The sequence below is a fragment of the Mustela erminea genome, chromosome X (genome assembly GCF_009829155.1).
Source record: "Mustela erminea isolate mMusErm1 chromosome X, mMusErm1.Pri, whole genome shotgun sequence".
NCBI lineage: Eukaryota > Metazoa > Chordata > Mammalia > Carnivora > Mustelidae > Mustela > Mustela erminea.
This window is the reverse complement of record NC_045635.1, coordinates 63434252-63454498: the sequence shown is the minus strand read 5'-3', so window position 1 is coordinate 63454498 and position 20247 is coordinate 63434252. Positions and strand designations below refer to the sequence as shown.

At 38.0% G+C, this 20247-nt stretch overlaps 1 pseudogene; it reads left to right on the top strand.

Annotated features, from left to right (window-relative positions):
• Nucleotides 1-7174: 7174 nt before the first annotated feature.
• Nucleotides 7175-7534, top strand: LOC116582975 (annotated as a pseudogene).
• The last annotated feature ends 12713 nt before the right edge of the window (nucleotides 7535-20247 follow it).

Here is a 20247-nt window from a genome sequence, read left to right as displayed (position 1 = left end):
ATGAATCATTGAACACTACATCAAAAACTAATGATACAGTGACTAACTGAACATAATTTTTAAAAAAACAAATTAAAAAGATAATCTTTTAAAATTGTATTCCAAATTATCAGAGCTTGCATTTATGTGACATGCTGAACTGGTTCTTTTTTATTTTACTTGTCTTAGTAAGATTTTATGAACTGTTATCATCAGTTGTTATTCCTGAAGGGCCCTTGTGAATACTACTTAGATTAGGCAGTTTGTTCTTACACTTAAAATGTGCCACTTCTTTCTTAAGTAGATTTAGTAGATTTCAAATTTAGAGATAATATCTGGAACTCTGAACAAAAATGGCCACTTCAGTAAGGGCAAGAACAAGGATTTTCTCCCCACTCTGTCACACACAAAACACAGATCTAAAGAGTTAGATCCAGTCAAGTTTGGTATGATAAAGAGGTGTGTAATAAAAAAATTGTATTGCTATCTTTAAAAAAATTATCCTTTCTTCTACTCAAATATCAGTTTTTTATTTAGAAAAGTAAAGTAATCTCAGACATTAGCTAATCATTAACTTTTGAAAATATAAGATCCATTTATTTACCCCAAAGATACAGATGTAGTGAAAAGAAGGGCCACATGCACTGCAATGTTTATAGCAGCAATGTCCACAATCGCCAAACTGGAAGGAGCCAAGATGCCCTTCAATAGATGAGTGGATAAAGAAGATGTGGCCCATATATACAATGGAATATTACTTAGCCATCAGAAAGGATGAATACCCATCATTTGCATTGACATGGATGGGACTGGAGGGGATTATGCTACATGAAATAAGTCAAATAGAGAAAGACAATTATCATATGGTTTCACTTATATGTGAAACATAAGGAATAGCATGGAGAATGTTGGGAGAAGGAACGGAAAAATGAAGGGAGGAAATCAGAGAGGGCAAGGAACCATGAGAGACTCCAGACCCGGGAAACAAACTGAAGGTTTTAGCAGGGAGGGGGTGGGTGGATGAGTTAGCCCAGTGATGGTTATTAAGGAGGGCATGTATTGCATGGAGCACTGGTGTTATATGCAAGCAATGAATCATGAAACACTACATCAAAAACTAACAATGTACTGTATGGTGATGAACATAATAAAATAAAAATAAATAAAAGGCAAGATAAAAAACAGGGTCTAAGTGGAAAGGTTGAAAGATGGCAGTGGAGTAGGAGGACCCTAGGCTCACCTCACTCCATGAACACAACTAGATAACTACCAAATCATTGAAAATACCCCAGAAATTGACCTGAAGAGTGACACAAGAAACTACATAAATAAAAATAGAGTAAAGACCACATTGAAGAAGGTAGTAATTGTGAAGACTCAGTTTGGGAGAATAACAGATCATTCTATTGTGGTGGGGAGGGAGCCATGGTTGTGTAGAAGGGTGAGAGACAGACAAGCATACAGAGGAGGACATGGGGAAAACAAATCACTATAGCAACTGGCTTGGAAAGTCAGAAGAGCTGAATTTTGTGAATTCTTGCAAACAGGGGGCTTAAACCTGGAGTTTTAAAGGTCAGTGGGCTTGGGTGTGATAAAGCCCACAGGCAATTGTGTTGTTCTTGGAGAGAAAGGCAACCTGTGAACACAAAGCATGAAAATATTTATCTGAAGAGCAACTGGAGCACACAGTGGCAAGGTTATTCACTCTTCTGGGAACACACTTCAGAGAGATAACATTCATGGAACAAAGAAACTGACAATTCCCCCCCCCCCCGACCCATAGCATCAACACAAGATCACCTACAGGAACAGCACAGCACCAATTCTTGCTACCTAACTTGTTTACACCAAGCCCTGCACCCCATGCTCTGGTGGAACTGACCCTCTTTTTAATGCTTGCCTCAGTCCCAGTGAAGCAGGCTTCCTATCCCAAAATACCACCTGCTCACACCACATCTCCCAAGACAGGAGTAATGTAGAGCCTCAGTTCCCACAGCAGTGCTGATAGGTCTCATTTCACAAGCAGACCTAAGCACACCCAGTTAAAACATGTCACACTCAGTCCAGGGACCAAACACTGCTCACAATAGACAGAGCCTGTTACAGACAACTGGCCTGAAAGATAAGGCAGCCAGAACAAAAGAGTAGAGCACATGCAACACACATTGGTGATACTCCCAGAAGTGTCAGGCCCTGGGGAATGGGACATTATACAGCAGGACACTGTAGAGCCTCTCCTTCATAAGGCCATTACCATCAAGAACCAGAGATATAAGTGACAAACAGAAAAATGCACCAAGGCTTAGAAAAACGAGAACACAGAAATTTATCCCAAATGAAAGAACAATACAAGGCCACAGCCAGAGATCTAAGTAGAAAGTATATAAGCAATATGCTTAATAGGGAATTTAAAGTAATGATCATAAGAATACTCACTGGACTTGAGAAAAGAGCAGAAGACAGGGAGAACCTTAACACAGAAGTAATGAATAACATGGCAGAAATGAAGGGCTAGATATAGGAAATGAGACTTAAAAACAAAACAAAAGGTGGGGTTATGGACATTGGGGAGGGTATGTCCTTTGGTGAGTGCTGTGAAGTGTGTAAACCTGGCGATTCACAGACCTGTACCCCTGGGGATAAAAATATATGTTTATAAAAAATAAAAAAATTTCTTAAAAAAAAGGAAACAAAGCAGTTTGCACTAATGATAATAGTAAAAAAAAAAAAAACCCAAAAAAAAGAAATGAGAAATACACTTGATGAATGAACATTAGGCTGGAAGAAGTAGAGAAATAAATTAATGACCTGGAAGAGAGAGTAAAGGAAAATAATCAAACTGAACAAAAGAGAGAAAAAATAATTAGCAAAATAAGAATAGACAGGGAACTCAGTGACTCCATTAAATGTGTTAGCATTTGTATTACAGAAATCCCAGAAGAAGAAGAAGAAGAAGAAGAAAAAGAGGCAGAAAATTTATTTGAATAAATAATAGCTGAGCACTTCCCTAAGCTGGAGAAGGACACTGACATACAGATCCAGGAGGTACAGAGAACACTCATCAAAATATATAAAAGCAGGCCAACACCAAGACATATTATAATTAAATTTGCAAAATATAGTGATAAAGAAAAAGTCTTAAGCAACAAGAAAAAATAAGTCCTTAACTTATAAAAGAAAATTCGTAAGACTAGCTGGAGATTTTTAGACAGAAGTGTTGCAAGCCAGAAGGCAATGGCATGATATATTCAAAGTGTTGAAAGGGAAAAATCTGCCGCCAAGAATATTCTATACGGGAACGCTCTCATTCAGAATAGAAGGAGAGATAAAGAGCTTCCCAGACAAACAAAACTATGGAAGATCATGACCACTAAACCAACCCTGTAAAAAATATTAGAAGGGAAACTTTGAGTTGCAAGGAGAGACCAAAAGAGACAAAGACAAGAAAGGATCGGAGAAAATCTCCAGAAATGACAAAAGAATCATAAAATGGTAATATCTATCAATAATTATATTGAATGTAAATGAAAGAAATGCTTCAATCAAAAGACATAGGGTATCACAATGGAATAAAAAAAAAAAAACCCATGTACATGCAGCCTAAAACAGTCTCATTTTAGATCCAAAGACAAGCACAGACCAAAAGTGAGAGGATGGAGAAACACTTATCATGCAAATGGATGTTAAAAGAAAGACAGATCACCAATACTTATATCAGACAAACTAGACTTTAAAACAAGACTGTAAAAAGAGAAAAAGGTGGGCATGTATAGTCATAAAGGGGACAATCCATCAAGAAGTGTAACAATTATAAACATTTATATATCCAACATGGAATCACCTCAATAGATGCAAAAAAAAATGACATACAATGTCCTTTTGTATTAATAACCCTCAAAAAAATTGGGAGGCACAAATAAATGAAAGCTATGTTTATGGATCAGAAAAAAAAATTTTAATTTTTTTTATTTAATTTAATTTCTTTTCAGTGTAACAGAATTCATTGTTTATGCACCACACCCAATGCTCCATGCAATACATGCCCTCCATAATACCCACCAACCTCCCACCCCCACCACTTCAAAACCCTCAGACTGTTTTTCAGAGTCCATAGTCTCTCATGGTTCATCTCCCCCTCCAATTTCTCTCAACTCCCTTCTCCTCTCCATCTCCCATGTCCTCCCTGTTATTTCTTATGCTCCACAAATAAGTGAAACCATATGATAATTGACTCTCTGTGCTTGACTTATTTCACTCAGCATAATCTCTTCCAATCCCATCCATGTTGCTATAAAAGTTGGGCATTCATCCTTTCTGATGGAGGCATAATACTCCATAGTGTATATGGACCATATCTTCCTTATCCATTCATCTATTGAAGGGCATCTTGGTTCTTTCCACAGTTTGGCGACCGTGGCCATTGCTGCTATGAACATTGGGGTACAGATGGCCCTTCTTTTCACTACATCTGTATCTTTGGGGAAAATACCTAGTACAATTGCAGGGTCAGAGGGAACCTCTATTTTTAATTTCTTAAGGAATCTCCATACTGTTCAAATTGGCTGCACCAACTTGCATTCCCACCAACAGTGTAAGAGGCTTCCCCTTTCTCCACATCCTCTCCAGCACACATTGTTTCCTGTCTTGTTAATTTTGGCCATTCTAACTGGTATAAGTTGGTATCTTAATGTGGTTTTAATTTGAATCTCCCTGATGTCTAGTGATGATGAACATTTTTTCATGTGTCTGATAGCTATTTGTATGTCTTCATTGGAGAAGTGTCTGTCCATATCATCTGCCCATTTTTTGATATGATTGTCTGTTTTGTGTGTGTTGAGTTTGAGGAGTTCATTATAGATCCTGGATATCAACCTTTTGTCTGTACTGTCATTTGCAAATATCTTCTCCCATTCCGTGGGTTGCCTCTTTGTTTTCTTGACTGTTTCCTTTTCTGTGCAGAAGCTTTTGATCTTGATGAAGTCCCAAAAGTTTATCTTCACTTTTGTTTCCTTTGCCTTTGGGGACATGTCTTGAAAGAAGTTGCTGTGGCTGATATGGAAGAGGTTACTGCCTAAGTTCTCCTCTAGGATTCTGATGGATTCCTGTCTCACATTGAGGTCTTTTATCCATTTTGAGTTTATCTTTGTGTATGGTGTAAGAGAATGGTTGAATTTCATTCTACTACATATAGCTGTCCAGTTTTCCCCAGCACCATTTATTGAAGAGACTGTCTTTTTTCCACTGTACATTTTTTCCTGTTTTGTCGAAGATTATTTGACCATAGAGTTGAGGGTCCATTTCTTGGCTCTCTACTGTGTTCCACTGGTCTATGTGTCTGTTTTTATGCCAGTACCATGCTGTCTTGGTGATTACAGTTTTGTAGCAAAGCTTGAAATCAGGCAACGTGATGCCGCTGGTTTTGTTTTTGTTTTTCAACATTTCCTTAGCTGTACGGGGTCTCTTCTGATTAATATTGATAAAATGTCATATCCTGTGGCATTTTTCATGGAAACAGAAAAAATAACAATCTTAAAATTTGTATGAAATCACAAAAGACCACATGTAGCCAAAATAATCTTGAGAAAGAAGAAAAAAAATCTTGATTGTGCAATAAAAATAGACACATAATACAATAAAATTATGAGAAACCAGAAATAAATTCACACAGATACAGTAAACAAATATTAGACAAGTGTTCCAAGAATAATTAATGAGAAAAGATATTCTCTTTCAAAACTGTTGCTAAAAAACCTGGGTAACCAGATGCAGAAAAATGAAATTGGACCCATATATTACACAACTTACAAAAAGAGACTGTAAATAGAATGAAGACATAAGTGTAATACCCAAGACTAAATCTAGTGTAAAAATAACAAAGGGAAGAAACTCCCTGACATTTGTCCTGGCAATAATTATTGGATATGACAAAAGCAAGAAAAACAAACATCAGCAGATGGGATAACATCAAAATCTAAAGGTTCTTTAGAGCCAAGGAAAGTATCAATACAATTGAAGGCAACATACAGAATGGGGAAAAATATGCAAACCACTTATCTGATACAGGATTAATATTCAAAATATAAAAGGAAATTATACAACTCAATGGTAAGAAAACAAATATTCCTACTAAAAAGATGTAAGCTCTGGGAACGTAGTGTATAACATGGTGACTACAATTAACACTGCATTGCTATATACTTCAAAGTTATTCATAGAGTAAATCTTAAAAAGTTTTCTGCACAAAAGTAAATGGTAATTATCTGAGATGCTGGACCTCTTAACTAATCTAATTGTGATAATCATTTCACAATGTATGCATGTATCATAACATAAAATTATATAACTTAAATTTACACGTGGTATTGTCAGTATCTCAAAAAAAAAGCTAAAACAATATCTCAGTAATTTCTTCCAAGATGGATAATTAAGTAGAGTGAACATAGAGTTCTTGAGTATGAAGCTGCATAAAATAGATTTTCTGCCATGCTCCAGAGGTTAGAATCTTTGCTCTGTTACTTAGTAGACCTGTTAAACTGGCCTTGTTATATAGCTGTGTATTCCTCTGTTTGCTTTTAATGGATATAATAACTACCAAATGCACAGAATTTTTACAACTATTAAATAATTAATATTACAAAGTGCTTATAATTTTTTGAACACAATAAGGGCTATTTACCAAGGAAAATGAACACACTAATTTGAAAAGATATGTGCACCCTTATGTTGACTGTAGCATTATTAGTAATAGCCAAGATAAGGAAGCAACCTAAGTGTCCATCAATAGACAAGTGTGTAACAAAGAAGTTATACACACACACACACACACACACACACACACAGGGATATTACATGGCCATAAAAAAATTATGGGAGCTTGCCATTTGCAACAATGTGGATGAACCTACAGTGTATTATGCTAAGTTGAATAAGTCCAAGAAAGACAAATACCATAGTATTTCACTCATATGTGGTATCTAAAAACCAAAACAAATCCAAAACAAATGAACAAAAAAAACCCAAAAAGCAGAATCAGACCAAAAATCAAGAGAACAAACATGGTTTCCAGAGGGACAAAGGTGGGTACATGGCAAAAAGAGTGAAGGGAAGTGGAAGATACAGGCTTTTGATTATAGGATGAATAAGTCACAGGAATAAAAGACAGAGCCTGCTGTGGGCTGCGCGCTGTTAATTGACCATGTCTTCTCACAAGACTTTCAGGATCAAGTGATTCCTGGCCAAGAAACAAAAGCAGAATCATCCCATTCCCCAGTGGATTTGGATGAAAACTGGTAATAAAATCAGGTACAACTCCAAGAGGAGGCACTGGAGGAGAACCAAGCTGGGTCTCTAAGGTGTCCCACATCACGCGATCACCCACCTAATTGGCACCACGTATTTAATTAAGCTACTTGAGGATCATGTGTTCTATTCCATCACCCTGTAAACACCTTTCTGCCTTGCCAATAGATACCATTTATCAGCGAAAGATTTTTCTGTTACTATAGCTCTGCACCAGTGGGTTGGTTTGGTAATAAACGTGAGGCCTTTGAGCTGTTAAAAAAAAAAAAAAAAAGACACAGCCTAGGAAATACAGTCAATAGTATTGCAATAATCAATAGTATTATAATATTGTTGTATGGTAATATTAGCTACACTTGTGGGGAGCATAGCATAACATATAGAGAACTTAAAACATTATGTTGTACAACTGAAAGTACTGTAACATTGTGTTAACTATAGTCAAATAAAAATAATTAATACATCAGTAAATAAACAAATGTTTACATAATACATAAGTATTACATAAATACATAAGCAAATAAAAATATAAACATTTTATTTATGAAAACATGTACTCATAATTTTCATAAACCATGGAACTCACTTTAACTGTTGTAATAGAATATTTGTGTTATTGAAGTAGTTTTATTAATACTTGCTTTTTGTTTGATTTACTACAGTATACCATGATCCTTAGTCTGTTTCTAGTTTGACACCATCCTGTCCTTGTTATAATATATATGACCTTTCTTTTTTTTTAAAGATTTTATTTATTTATTTGACAGACAGAGATTACAAGTAGGCAGAGAGGCAGTCAGAGAGAGGAGGAAGCAGGCTCCCTGCTGAGCAGAGAGCCCGATGTGGGGCTCGATCTCAGGACCCTGGGATCATGACCTGAGCCGAAGGCAGAGGCTTTAACCCACTGAGCGACCCAGGCACCCTGACTTACTCAATTTATTTAAACTAAAAAAAAGCTCACCCACTTCGACCCCTTACTTACCCCTATGACATTTCTTTTAAGAAAAGCTTCTTCAGAGGTGCCTGGGTGGCTCAGTGGGTTAAAGCCTCTGCCTTCAGCTCAGGTCATGATCCCAGGGTTCTGGGATCGAGCCCTACTTCGGGCTCTCTGCTCAGCAGGGAGCCTGCTTCCTCCTCTCTCTCCCTGCCTGCCTCTCTGACTACTTGTAATCTCTGTCTATCAAATAAATAAGTAAAATCTTTAAAAAAAAAAAAAAAAAAAAAAAAAAGCTTCTTCGGGGCACCTGAGCAGCTCAGTGGTTAAGTTTCTGCCTTCAGCTCAGGTCATGATCTCAGGGTCCTGGGATCGAGCCCCACATCAGTCTCTCTGCCTGCTTCCCTTCTCTCTCTCTGCCTGCCTCTCTGCCTACTAGTGATCTTTCTCTGTCAAATAAATTAAAAAAAAAAAAGCTTCTTTGCCACTTCACTACCAGCTGTGCCACCAGGATGAACTGCTGCATGGAATGTTCAGAGAACTTCTGCTTGTGCCACTTTAATTTCAGCTATCCTACAAAGACACCATTTGTGTAGAGTGCCCCCAAGATCCCCTGGCCTATGTCTACTTCAGCATCAGCTACCCCACCATGGCAGTTCCAGGGCAGAGAGCCCCAGGAAACCCACCCTGCACCCAACGCACATCCAGCAAAACAGCCAAGACCACCAGACTTGAATAGTCTACACAGGAGACATTCCTATACAAGGCTATTCCTTTAATATTAGAAGTAGCTGTTCCATGTAATTTCAGAAACAAACACAGAAATTCAAAGAAATTGAGGAAACACAGGAACATGCTCCAAATGAAAGAATGAGAGGAAACATCAGACATCAAACTGAATGAACCAGAAATAAGCAATCTACATGACAAAGACTTCAAGATAACAGTCATAGAGATGCTCATCAGCCTTGAAAGAAAAGAGGATGAATTCAATGAGAGCCCCAACAAAGATATAAAAAATATAAAAAGCAGAAGAGGAGTCAAGATGGAGGAGAAGTAGCAGGCTGTGACTACATCAGGTAGCAGGAGATCAGCTAGATAGCTTATCAAACCATTGCAAACACCTACAAATCCAATGGGAGATTGAAGAGAAGAAGAACAGCAATTCCAGAAACAGAAAATCGACCACTTTCTGAAAGGTAGGACTGGCGGAGAAGTGAATCCAAAATGATGGGAAGATAGACCGCGGGGGGAGGGGCCAACTCCCGGCAAACAGTGGAGCAACGGAGCACAAAAACAGGACTTTTAAAAGTCTGCTCCACTGATAGACATAGCTCCAGAGGCTAAACCGGGGGGAAGTCCATGCAGGGCCAGTGTGGCCTTAGGTCCCGCAGAGTCACAGAAGGATCGGGGGTGTCTGAGGGTCTCTGAGCTCACAAGTATTAGACTGGGGAAGCCAGCTACAGAGACAGAGCCTAGGAGTGAGCTCTCAGCTCGGGGTTACCTTGAACCGGTCGCAGGCTGGGGGAGCTCGCAGCACAGCCAGAGACCAGGAAGACAGGAGTGATTGAGTTCTTTTCTCTGAGGGCGCACTGAGGAGTGGGGCCCCGAGCTCTTGGCTCCTCCGGGTCAGAGACCGGGAGGCCGCCATTTCCATTCCCATCCTCCAGAACTCTATGGAAAGCGTTCAGGGGACAAAAACTCCTGAAAGCGAACCCGAGATTACTTAGCCCAGTCCCTGGTAAGGGCGGAGCAATTCCGCCTGGGGCAAAGAAACTTGAGAATCACTACAACAGGCCCCTCCCCCAGAAGATCAACAAGAAATCCAGCAAAGACAAAGTTCACCTACCAAGAAGAGCCCCAGAATTCCAGTGGAGGAGAAAGCAAAGCACGGAACACATGGCTTTCTCCTCAGGATTCCTGAGTCTTGTGGTTAATTTAATTTTTTTTTATTTTATTTATTTTTTTCTTCTAATTTTTTTAAATTTTACCCTTTTCCTATTTAACATTTTTTAACTAGTTTATCTAATATATATATATTTTCTTTATATTTTTTCGTTATTTGTTTTCTTTCTTTAATTTTTTTTTTCTGAACTTCTTTTTATACCCTTTCTCCCTCCCATGATTTGGGGTCTCTCTTGATTTGATTAAAGCGCATTATACTGGGGTCTTTGCCACCCATTCAGTATTTTACTTGCTCCTTCATATACTCTTACATGGACAAAATGACAAGGCAGAAAAACTCACCACAAAAAAAAAAAGAACAAGAGGCAGTAGTACCAAAGGCTAGGGATCTAATCAATACAGACATTGGATATTTGTCAGATATAGAGTTCAGAATGACTATCCTCAAGGTTCTAGCAGGGCTCAAAAAAGGCATGGAAGATATTAGAGAAACACTCTCTGGAGAGATAAAAGCCCTTTCTGGAGAAATAGAAGAACTAAAATCTAAACAAGTTGAAATCAAAAAAGCTATTAATAAGGTGCAATAAAAAAATGGAGGCTCTCACTGCTAGGATAAATGAGGTAGAAGAAAGAATTAGTGATATAGAAGACCAAATGACAGAGAATAATGAAGCTGAGCAAAAGAGGGACAAACAGCTACTGGACCATGAGGGGAGAATTTGAGAGATAAGTGACACCATAAGAAAAAACAACATTAGAATAATTGGGATCCCAGAAAGAGGAGAAAGAGAGAGGGGAGCAGAAGGTATATTGGAGAGAAATATTGTAGAGAATTTCCCTAATACAGCAAAGAGAACAAGCATCAAAATCCAGGAGGTGCACAGAACCCCCTTCAAAATGAACAAGGATAGGTCCACACCCTGTCACCTAATAGTAAAATTTACAGGTCTTAGCAACAGAGAGAAAATCCTGAAAGCAGCCTGGAAAAAGAATTCTGTAACATACAATGGTAAAAATATTTGATTGGCAGCGGACTTATCCACAGAGACCTGTCAGGCCAGAAAGAACTGGCATGATATTTTCAGAGCACTAAACGAGAAAAACATGCAGCCAAGAATACTATTTCCAGCTAGGCTGAAAATAGAAGGATAGATAAAAGCTTCCAGGCCTAACAGAAATGGAAAGAATTTGCAAACACCAAACCAGCTCTACAGGAAATATTTAAAGGGGTCCTCTAAGCAAAGAGAGACACTAAAAGTACTAGATCAGAAAGGAACAGAGACAATATACAGTAACAGTCACCTTACAGGCAATACAATGGCACTAAATTCATATCTCTCAATAGTTACCCTGAATGTTAACGGGCTAAATGCCCCATTCAAAAGATACAGGGTATCAGAATGGATAAAAAAACAAAACCCATCTATATGTTGCCTACAAGAAACTCATTTTAGACCCGAAGACACTTCCAGATTTAAAGTGAGGAGGTGGAAAACAATTTACCATGCTAATGGACATCAGAAGAAAGCTGGGGTGGCAATCTTTATATCAGATCAATTAGATTTTAAGCCAAAGACTATAATAAGAGATGAGGAAGGACACTATATCATACTCAAAGGGTCTGTCCAACAAGAAGATCTAACAATTTTAAATATCTATGCCCCTAACTTTGGAGGAGCCAAATATATAAAGCAATTAATAACAAAATCAAAGAAACACATCAAAAATAACACAATAATAGTAGGGGACATTAACACCCCCCTCACTGAAATGGACAAATCATCTAAGCAAAAGATCAACAAGGAAATAAAGGCCTTACATGACACACTGGAACAGATGGACATCACAGATATATTCAGAACATTCCATCCCAAAGTAACAGAATACACAATCTTCTCTAGTGCACATGAAACATTCTCCAGAATAGATCACATTCTGGGTAATAAATCAGGTCTCAACTGGGATCATTCCCTGCATATTTTCAGACCACAATGCTCTGAATCCAAAACTCAGTCACAGGAGGAAATTTGGAAAGAACCCAAATACATGGAGACAACAGCATCCTTCTAAAGAATGAATGGGTCAACCAGGAAATTAAAGAATAACTGAAAAATTCATGGAAACAAATGATAATGAAAACACAACGGTTCAAAATCTATGGGACACAACAAAGGCAGTCCTGAGAGGAAAATGTATAGTGGTACAAGCCTTTCTCAAGAAACAAGAAAGGTCTCAAATACACAACCCAACCCTGCACCTAAAGGAGATGGAGAAAGAACAAGAAAGAAAGCCTAAACCCAGCAAGAGAAGAGAAATCATAAAGATCAGAGCAGAAATCAATGAAATAGAAACCAAAAAAACAACAGAACAAATCAGTGAAACTAGGAGCTGGTTCTTTGAAAGAATTAATTAGATTGATAAACCCCTGTCCAGAATTATCAAAAAGAAAAGAGAAAGGACACAAATAAATAAAATCATGAATGAGAGAGGAGAGATCACAACTAATACCAAAGAAATACAAGCAATTATAAGAACACACTATAAGCAACTCTACGCAAATATATTTGACAATCTGAAAGAAATGGATGCATTCCTAGAAACATATAAACTACCACAATTGAACCAGGAAGAAACAGAAAACCTGAACAGATCCATAACCAGTAAGGAGATTGAAACAGTCATCAAAAATCTCCAAACAAACAAAAGCCCAGGGCCAGACGGCTTCCCGGGGGAATTCTACAAAACGTTTAAAGAAGAACTAATTCTTATTCTCCTGAAACTGTTCCAAAAAATAGAAATGGAAGAAGTTCCAAACTCATTTATGAGGCCAGCATCACCTTGATCCCAAAACCAGAAAGGGATCTCATCAAAAAAGAGAATTACAGACCAATATCCTTAATGAACACAGATGCTAAAATTCTCACCAAAATACTAGCCAATAGGATTCAACAGTACATTAAAAGGATTATTCACCACGACCAAGAAGGATTTATTCCAGTGCTGCAAGGCTGGTTCAACATCCACAAATCAATCAAAGTGATACAACACATTAATAAAAGAAAGAACAAGAACCATATGATACCCTCAATAGATGCTGAAAAAGCATTTGACAAAGTACAGCATTCCTTCCTGATCAAAACTCTTCAACATGTAGGGATAGAGGGCACATACCTCAATATTATCAAAGCCATCTATGGAAAACCCACCGCAAATATCATTCTCAATGGAGAAAAACTGAAAGCTTTTCTACTAAGGTCAGGAACATGGCAAGGATGTCCATTATCACCACTGCTATTCAACATAGTACTGTAAGTCCTAGCCTCAGCAATAAAAGAACAAAAAGAAATTAAAGGCATCCAAATCAGCAAAGAAGAAGTCAAACTATCACTCTTTGCAGATGATATGATACTATATGTGGAAAACCCAAAAGACTCCACTCCAAAACTGCTAGACCTTGTATAGCAATTCAGTAAAGTGTCAGGATATAAAATCAATGCACAGAAATCAGTTGCATTTCTCTACACCAACAGCAAGACAGAAGAAAGAGAAATTAAGGAGTCAATCCCATTTACAATTGCACCAAAAACCATAAGATACCTAGGAATAAACCTAACCAAAGAGGCACAGAATCTATACTCAGAAAACTATAAAGTACTCATGAAAGAAATTGAGGAAGACACAAAGAAATGGAAAAATGTTCCAGGCTCCTGGATTGGAAGAACAAATATTGTGAAAATGTTTATGCTACCTAAAGCAATCTACACATTTAATGCAATCCCTATCAAAATCCCACCCATTTTTTTTCAAAGAAATGGAACAAATAATCCTAAAATGTATATGAAACAAGAAAAGACCTCGAATAGCCAAAGCAATATTGAAAAAGAAAGCCAAAGTTGGTGGCATCACCAACTTCAAGCTCTATTACAAAGCTGTGATCATCAAGACAGCATGGTACTGGCACAAAAACAGACACATAGATCAATGGAACAGAATAGGTAACCCAGAAATATATTCTCAACTCTATGGTCAGCTAATCTTCGACAAAGCAGGAAAGAATGTTCAATGGGAAAAAGATAGCCTCTTCAATAAATGGTGTTGCGAAAATTGGACAGCCACATGCAGAAAAATAAAATTGGACCATTTCCTTACACCACACACAAAAATAGACTCAAAATGGTTGAAGGACCTCAATGTGAGAAAGGAATCCATCAAAATCCTTGAGGAGAACACAGGCAGGAACCTCTTTGACCTCAGCCGCAGCAAATTCTTCCTAGGAACATTGCCAAAGGCAAGGGAAGCAAGGGCAAAAATAAACTATGGGGACTTCATCAAGATCAAAAGCTTTTGCACAGCAAAGGAAACAGTTAACAAAACCAAAAGACAACTGACAGAATGGGAGAAGATATTTGCAAACGACATATCAGATAAAGAGCTAGTGTCCAAAATCTATAAAGAACTCAGCAAACTCAACACCCAAAGAACAAATAATCCAAACAAGAAATGGGCAGAAGACATGAACAGACATTTATGCAAGGAAGACATCCAGATGGCCAACAGACACATAAAAAAGTGCTCCACATCACTCAGCATCCGGGAAATACAAATCAAAACCACAATGTGATACCACCTCACACCAGTCAGAATGGTTAAAATTAACAAGTCAGGAATGACAAATGTTGGTGAGGATGTGGAGAAAGGGGAACCCTCCCACACTGTTGGTGGGAATGCAAGCTGGTGCAACCACTCTGGAAAACAGCATGGAGGTTCCTCAAAAAATTGAAAATAGATCTACCCTATGATCCAGCAAGTGCACTACTGGGTATTTACCCTAAAGATACAAACATAGTGATCCAAAGGGGCACATGCACCTGAATGTTTATAGCAGCAATGTCTATAATAGCCAAACAATGGAAAGAACCTAGATGTCCATCAACAGATGAATGGATAAAGAAGGTTTGGTATATATACACAATGGAATACTATGCAGCCATCAAAAATGAAACCTTGCCATTTGCGAAGACGTGGATGGAACTAGAGTGTATCATGCTTAGTGAAATAAGTCAATCGGAGAAAGACAACTATCATATGATCTACCTGATATGAGGAAGTGTAGATGCAACTTAGGGGGTTAAGGGGGGGTAGGAGAAGAATCAATGAAACAAGATGGGATCGGGAGGGCGACAAACCATAAGTGACTCTTAATCTCACAAAACAAACTGAGGGTTGCTGGGGGGAGGGGGTTTGGGAGAAGGGGGTGGGATTATGGACATTGGGGAGGGTATGTGCTTTGGTGAGTGCTGTGAAGTGTGTAAACCTGGTCATTCACAGACCTGTACCCCTGGGGATAAAAATATATGTTTATAAAAAATTAAAGATTAAAAAAAACATTATAAGTAATATGCCTTATGGAGAATTTAAAGTAATAATCATAAGGATACATCCTGGGCTTGAGAAAAGCATGGAGGACATCAGCGAGACTCTTACCACAGAGATAAAAGAATTTAAAAAACCATCAGGTAGAAATGAAAAATGCAATAATTGAGATTTGATCTACATAGAATGTAATGGCCACAAGGATGGAAGAAGTAAAGGAATGATTAAGTGATATAGTAGATAGAATAATGCAATGTAATGAAACTGAACAAAAGAGAGAAAGAAGACTCAGGCAAGATGAGAATAGACTGAGGAAACTCAGTGACTCCATCAACTGTAATAACATTCATATCATATGAGTCCCAGAAAAAGAAGAGAGGGAAAAGGGGGCAGAATTTCATTTGAGAAAATAATAGCTGAAAACTTCCCTTATTGGGGAAAGGAAATAGACATCCAAATCCAAGAGGAACAGAGAATTCCCATCAAAATCAACAAAGAAGGTGAACACCACAACATATTATACTTAAATTTTCAAAATATATCAATTAAAAAAAAAACCCTAAAAGCAGAAAGACAAAACAAGTCCCTAATTTACAAGAGAAAACAAATGAGGTTAGCAGCAGATCTCTCCACAGATATGTAGCAAGTGAGAAGTGAGTGGCATAATATATTCAACATGCTCAATGGGAAAAATCTGCAGCCAAAATATACTCTATCCAGCAAGGTTATCATTCAGACTAGAAAGAGAGATAACATTTTCCAGACCAACAAAACAAAACAAAACAAAACAAAAACAAAAACAAAAACAAAAACAAACAAAACAAAACAAAAAAACCTTCAAGGAATACATGAGCAGTAAACCATCCCTGCAAGAAATAGTAAGGGGAATCTTTGAGTAATAGGGAAAGACCAAAAGTGACAAAGACAAAAAAGGAACACAGAAAATCTCCAGAAACAATGACCAAAAAGGTAATAAAATGGCATAAATACATAGCGTTCAGTAATTACTCTGAATATAAATGGACTAAATGTTCCAAAGACATAACGATGTCAGAATGAATTAAAAAACAAGACCCGTCTATATGCCAGCTACAAGAGACTCATTTTAGACTTCAAGACACCTGCAGATTGAAAGCGAAGAGATGGGAAAACATTTAGCACACAAACGGATGTCAAAAGAAAGTCAGAGTAGCAGTACATTATCAAACTGGAATGTAACAAGAGATGAAAAAGGGCACTATATCATAATGAAGGGGAAATTACTATACAACACGAATATCTAACCACTGTAAATATTTATCCCCCCAATGTGGGAGCACCCATATATATAAAAGAATTAGTAAACATAAAGGAACTCATTGATAATAATACAGTAATATTAGGTGACCTTAATACCCCACTTACAGCAATGGACAGATCACCGAACAGAAATCAAAGGGAAGCAATGGCTTTGAATGACACACTGTACCAGATGGGCTTAAAGGATATATTCAGAGTATTCCATCCTAAAGTAACAGAATACACATTATTTTCAAGTGCATATGACACATTATCCAGAATAGAGCACACATTAGGTCAAAACTCAGACCTACAAGTACAAAAAGACTGAAATGATAACAAACATCTTTTCTGAGCACAACACTATGAAACTTGAAGTCAACCACAAGAAAAATTTGGAGAGACCACAAATACAGAGGTTAAACAACACACTACTAATGAACAAATGGGTCAACAAGGAAATAAAAGTAGAAATTTAAAAAAAACATGGAAACAAATGAACAAGAAAACACAATAGTCCAACATCTTCAGAATGCAGCAAAAGTGGTCATAAGAGGAGAAATATATATCAATACAGGCCTACCTCAAGAAGCAAGAAAAATCTCAAATAGGCAACCTAGTCTTAATACCTAAAGAACTAGGTAAAGAACAACAATAGAAAGCAAAAGCCTGCAGAAGAAGGGAAATAATAAATATTAGAGCAGAAATAAATGATACAGAAACAACAACAACAAAGAGTAGAACAGATCAATGAAACCAAGAACTAGTTACTTGAAAAAAATTAATAAAATTTATAACCCCTAGCCAGACTCATCAAAAAGAAAAGAGAAAGGAATCAAACAAATAAAATCACAAATAGGAGAACAAGAATCTCAACCAACACCACAGAAATACAAACAATTGTTGGGACACCTGGTTGGCTCAGTTGGTTAAGCATCCAACTCTTGATTTCAGCTCAGGTCATGATCTCATGGTTGTGAGATCAAGCCCTATGTCAGGTTCCACACTGGACACAGAGCCTTCTTAAGATTCTTTACCCTTCCCCTTTCTCTAAAAAAAAATTTTTTTTAAAGAAATGCAGACAATTTAAAAAGAGTTTTATGAAAAATTATACACCAACAAATTGGGAAATCTGGAAGAAATGCATAAATTCCTAGAAACATAAACTACCAAAACTGAAACAAGAAGAAATGGAAAATTTGAATATACCCATAACCAGCAAAGAAATTTAAACAGTAATCAAAATTTTCCCAACAAATAAAAGTCCAGGGCTCAATGGATTCACAGGGGAATTCTACTAAACATTTAAGGAAGATCTGATACCTAGGCTTCTCAAACATTTCCAAAAAATAGAAATGGAAGGAAATCTTCCAAACTCATTCTATGAGGCCAGCATTACCCTGATGCAAAAACCTGTTAAAAATTCCACCAAAAAAAGAACTACAGACGAGTATCCCTGATGAACATGGATGCAAAATTCTCAACATAATACTAGCAAATTGAACCCAAAAGTATATTAAAAGAATTATTCACCAGAGCACAGGTGGCTCAGTCGATTAAATATTTGACTTAGGCTCAGGTCATGCTCCCAGGGTCCTGGGATTGAGGCCGTCGTCAGGCTTCCTGTTCATCAGGGAGTCTGCTTCTCCCTCTGCCTCTCTCCCTACCCCCCAGCTTGTGCTCTCTCACTCTCTCTCTCTCTCACTCACTCTCTCTTTCAAATAAATAAATAAAAACTAAAAATAAAAGAATTATTCACCATGATCAAGTGGGATTGATTATTGGCTGCAAGTATGGTTCAATATTCACAAATAAATCAACATGATAGACGACATTAATAAAAGAAAGGACAAGAAACATATCATCCTCTCAATGGATGCAGAAAAATGATTTGACGAAGTATAGCATATATTCTTGATAAAAATGCTCAACAAAATAGGGGTAGAGGGAACATGACTCAACATAATCAAGGCCATGTACAAAAACCCCACAGCTTATTTCATCCTCAATGGTAAATAACTGAGGGCTTTTCCCCTATGGTCAGGAATAAGACAGGGATGTCACTCTTAATCAATGTTATTTAGCATAGTACTGGAAGTCCCAGCTTCAGGAATTGTGGGAATTCATAGTGCCCGGCTAGATAAAATTTAATCCCTGGATAAGACTAGTTGAAAAGCAAAGAAGGAGTGTCCAGAAAACTGGGCCCCCTTTAAGGTTTCTGGGCTGAAAATAGCCAGATTCTTGTTGCAGCTCAATGCACTCATCCAGGGAGTAAATCCTTGATTTAGGAGAAACATTTATCTTTGGAGGTCATGTACTCCATGTACTCCCTGCCCATCACAAGCACAGCTTGTTCTAGTCACATGATACTCTCTATGCCACTGTCTTGATTATTACAGCTTCACGTTCCTTCTTTTCTTATTCCTTTGTTATATTGATATAACAATTATATTGATAACATTCACAATAAATGTGGAAGCAAAGTCTGGCCTGAGATCTTTTGCCACTAGAGCATCTGGTCCCCAGGCCCTCTTCTTTCTCCTACTATGGTGTCTGGAGTAATCTTTTCATTCACCACCTCAGGGATTTGCTAGCCAAACCTGACAATGATGCCCCATGTGAGGACTTGTGATTGATCTGTGGTGGAGCCCTGGAAAATGAAAACGAAAGGACTATACAATAAGTCAGAGCCTGCGAAGCTTGCCGAGTTCGAGAGGAATTTCAGTATTAAGTTTTCTTTCTGTATCATGGGTCAACGTCTCTCAGCTGATCAAAAACCGTTTATTAATGTCCTTGAACAGTTCCTGAAAGCAAGTGGAGCCACAAGGATGGAGGACCAACTCTGGAGTTTATTAAAGGTTATCATTAAATATAATCCTTGGATTCCAGACCGAGAGACTTTATATTTAGAAGTATGGGAGAGAACAGGAAAGAACTTGATGCCATGAGCAAAGCAAGAGGATGCCCCCTTGCTTCCCTTACAATGTGGGGTCTAGTGAGGTCTGCCTTAGCCCCACTGCATACTGAAGACACCTCAAATGTCTCTAAAGAAAAAGAGGAGGAAACTATAACTCCTTTGGCCCCCCAAATTAACCCTTCAACTCCTCAACCTAAGCCTAACAAAGAGGAAGACCACCTTCGTTCTCCCCCCACCAGACTTAGAAGTTCCTACCATTGCCCACATGCCCCATTCTTTTTTTTTTTAAAGATTTTATTTATTTATTTGTCAGAGAGAGAGCGAGCGAGAGTGAGCACAGGCAGACAGAGTGGCAGGCAGAGTCAGAGGGAGACGCAGGCTCCCTGCAGAGCAAGGAGCCCGATGTGGGACTCGATCCCAGGACGCCGGGATCATGACCTGAGCTGAAGGCAGCTGCTTAACCAACTGAGCTACCCAGGCATCCCCCATATGCCCCATTCTTAAGCAACCATTACTCAAAGGCTACATTCAAGAAGCAGTGCTTACTGGGGATCTTTCTGCT